The sequence below is a fragment of the Brachyhypopomus gauderio genome, chromosome 20 (assembly GCF_052324685.1).
Source record: "Brachyhypopomus gauderio isolate BG-103 chromosome 20, BGAUD_0.2, whole genome shotgun sequence".
In the NCBI taxonomy this organism is placed as follows: Eukaryota; Metazoa; Chordata; class Actinopteri; order Gymnotiformes; family Hypopomidae; genus Brachyhypopomus; species Brachyhypopomus gauderio.
Genome location: NC_135230.1, coordinates 12,389,665 through 12,393,248, shown reverse-complemented (window position 1 = coordinate 12,393,248; position 3,584 = coordinate 12,389,665). Strand labels below are relative to the sequence as shown.

The following is a 3,584-nucleotide window of genomic DNA, read 5'->3' as shown; positions in this document are numbered from 1 at the left end:
TTGAGTGCTTTTTATCATTTTCAGTCCATCATGAAAAACAAGGAAACAAATACCTATTCAGTAGACTTTAAATGTAAGGCGTACATTAGACCTATTCAGTAGACTTTAAATGTAAAGCGTACATTAGACCTATTCAGTAGACTTTAAATGTAAACCTAGATTTGCTATCAAGTCAGAGGATGCTGTAAAAAATTGTGCAGCCAATTTGATGCATGTATACGTTTCCCTGAAGGCTGTGCAATGTCTGCCAGTTTGTAGCTCTTTTGGCATTTTAATTAGTGATGCCTGGTGATATAATGCAAAGTTAAATAAATCTGTAGTCTGTTGTCATCTCCTAACAGTCTGAACCGCAGAGGTCTACGTCAAGTGAACACACACTCTTCAGACGTAAACATTACATGTTGCTGACAATGGAGAGAAAAACAGCAGTACTGTAACAGGAAGTGTTTCAGTGTCATGAGGTTCGGTGTCATGGAAACAGGAGGGTCAGGGCAACAAAAGGGAAGGGAACGGCAGGCAACTCCACAAGCAGGACAACAAAGACCAGGAAGATGGAGGTCAAGCCGAGACGAATGTGGACAGGTGTGGGTGATTAACGGGGAGGGCGGAGAGTCAGGAGCTGCACCTTCACTGTCAGAGCCTCGGAGAAACCCATAAATACAGGTTCTACAACATCATGGAGTAATTCTGTAACACTGAGTACTACCTTTACCATGTATGCTAGTTTTATTTCAAAGTAAAAAAACTGCATAATTGTTTTGAAATAGACACATTCTCTTGTGGTCTATTAAATTGTCCCATCGTGAAACTAATAGTTGTTCCACTGAAGCTAAAGCCTTGTGTTTTTCAGATCTGGTAAGGTTGTTATCAATAATACATTGAAACTAAGAGCCATTGACATTTCGAACGCTACCCTCTGCCTCACTGAAACCTGGCCATATGTACAGAACAGTAGTCCGCTGACCTCAGCATGCCCCCCCCCCCCCCCCCCCCCCCCCCCCCACACACACACACACACACACACCCATACGAGAGCTCTCTATTCCAGGGTACATTACTCTTCTCCGTAAAAAAGTAAAGAGCTTGCCTTGGTTTCATATTGATTTTATGCTTGGCCATATGCACCATCCTGCTACTATTCTGGGCAGGCCCTTAACCAGACAACAACACTCAACAGCTTCATCAACTATATGCCCACAGCCACACCCACTCCCCTGTGGTAACACCCACCCATTCTGAAGTGCTGAAGAACATGGCGATTTAAGAGAGGAGGGCTTAAGATAACTCAGCCCAGCAGGCCAGCCCTCATGCTACGGATAATTGAAATTTAGAAATCACTTAATCAGAGCCACTGTACTTTGTCTCATGAATCAGTGTCACCATGCGTGTGGTAGGTTGGGTTAGCTTTATGTGGATCTGTTATCTCAAAGATTCACTTAGAAAAAGTGGTGAATTAGCACCTACAGCAAAGGTACTGAAATCTCAACCCTCATTCGCCAGGTTCCTCAGCTCCGCCACACCGCAAGTAAATACCATCGATTTCAAAAGTTAGAACCAGATTTGCGATTTGAATAGTGCTGACTACAATCCTCCCAAGCTAAGCTGCACACGACATTAAGGGCTAATTCAAAATGGCAGAGGATTAATTCAACAACTGGATCTGTGTTATGTCAGGCTGCTATGAAAGTACATTACTGGACATCAGTGTCTTCTACTTTTCTTCCCCATCTCTCTCTCTCTCTCTCTCTCCCTCTCGCTGACATCTACAGGCCACATGTACAGTATGCCACAGGGGCGAGGGACAACATGATCACAACGGGAAATCGATGGTTCAGGAAGTGGATGGTCGGGGTTGAACGAGATGTAACTGTGGAGTGTACGGCAAGCCGGCTGGGACATCGGGGAGTCACTTGTGAAGCAGGAGCCAGCCAGTAAACCAATACACGGTGCACTCTTCTGTGCACTCTGGGGCTCCATGTGAGAGAGAATTATGCACTCCAACTGTTTTTTTTCCTACTGTCCACACATTTAAAAGGCAAATGTCTAATCAAGGCTAGAACAAATATCTTTCTCTCTTGAAGTATTCCCTTTCTCTCTCTCTCTCTCTGTCTCTCTCTCTCTCTCTCTCTCTCTCTCTCTCTCTCTCTCTCTCTCTCTAGCCCACAAGTTGATTTGCAGACTACATTACTATGGAAATGACAGAGTCATCACATTTAATTAAATTCCACAGAAAGGTGTTATTTTGCACTACTCACAGGTGGGTCTAAGCACTGAAATCAAGCACAGCAGCGCCAGCAGGACTAGCCTGTGAGCTTTAACAACACTACGTCTCGGGCCCAAACCTCTCCACCACATCATCAGTTACAGCATCTCTGTGCTCTCTGATCTGATGTGTGGAAGGGCTCAGGTGTGATCTTTAAGACCCAAACGCTGATCCACTCTGCTGCAGTTCCTGGTAGTTAACCCAAGAAGTTTTGTAAATGGCCTGTTGCATCAGCAGTGGTCCATGAGGCAAACAACTGATGAGGCTAACGAGTGAATGAACACTAACGAGTGAATGAATACTAACGAGCTCATGAACACTAATGAGGGAATGAATACCAATGAGTGAGTGAATGCTAATGAGTGAATGAATACTAACGAGTGAACGAACACTAATGAGTGAATTAACACCTATTTTTCTTACTCATTTCAGTAGGCTGTAATGCTGTATATGCTACAATGGCCCCATCATGCAACTTTACAAGCAGAGCTCATAACACAGACTGCCACACTATCATCAACACTGTTAAGGCGTTTCCAGCAAAACTCCTCACCGCTCCTCACAGACGTGTCAGGCAGCCTCAATCGTGTAAGAACCGATGACTTCAGCATGCATTAAACGATTGTAAGTCTAATCTAACTGATTCTCAAGATCCTCGAAATATGATGAGTCATCACTGCAGAGGGAGGCAAAGTTGATTTAGCCTCCCTTTGGACGTTTTCACGGCTGACCACTGCGTTTTTGTGTGTGTGTGTGTGTGTGTGTGTGTGTGTGTGTGTGTGTGTGTGTGTGCTACAAAGAACACACCCTTGTCCCCACACTGGTGTCTGTCTCTCTCTGTCCGCCCACGTCACAGGAGGCTGCGAACTTTCAGCCTTCTCAGCAGTTCAGTTATGGTTGCCATGGCGCTTTGTTAATTTCCACTTACCATACTTGGAAGAAGTTGTGAAACGTAAACATTACTTTCTAAAGGCACGCATATAAAAGTTTAGATTGATTAAAAAAATATAACTCATGATTGGACTGCATTGTTGTTTTTTATCGAGTGACAGTGTTCATCAGATGATGGACAGGCGATAGGTCCTGCAGACCGGGAGCTGTAAATTATTCTCTTTCTAGTCTTTTTCTATTTAACACATAAGCCATAATTACAGTCAAACTTCTCCCGTCATGTAAGTGCTGAGCGACTCCGCACGAGAACAAAGACCAGCGGTAAAGTGCAGCGGACGTTCCACGATTTGTCCAATCACGACCGTAACACAAACGAGTCCGCGCACTTCCTGTCGCTGCTGTACTCTCCTCACCTTCAAAGCCTTTGCTT

The 3,584-nt window shown here is 44.4% G+C and overlaps 1 long non-coding RNA gene across 2 annotated transcripts; it reads left to right on the top strand.

Moving 5' to 3' along the window:
• Nucleotides 1-516: 516 nt before the first annotated feature.
• LOC143484554 (uncharacterized) lies at nt 517-3,154 on the top strand. 2 transcript variants are annotated; one of them, XR_013122659.1, is made up of 3 exons: nt 517-663; nt 1,770-2,887; nt 3,064-3,154. It is a non-coding gene; the product is annotated as an uncharacterized LOC143484554 (long non-coding RNA). The 2 variants fall into 2 exon arrangements; XR_013122658.1 differs by having other exon boundaries at nt 517-715.
• The last annotated feature ends 430 nt before the right edge of the window (nt 3,155-3,584 follow it).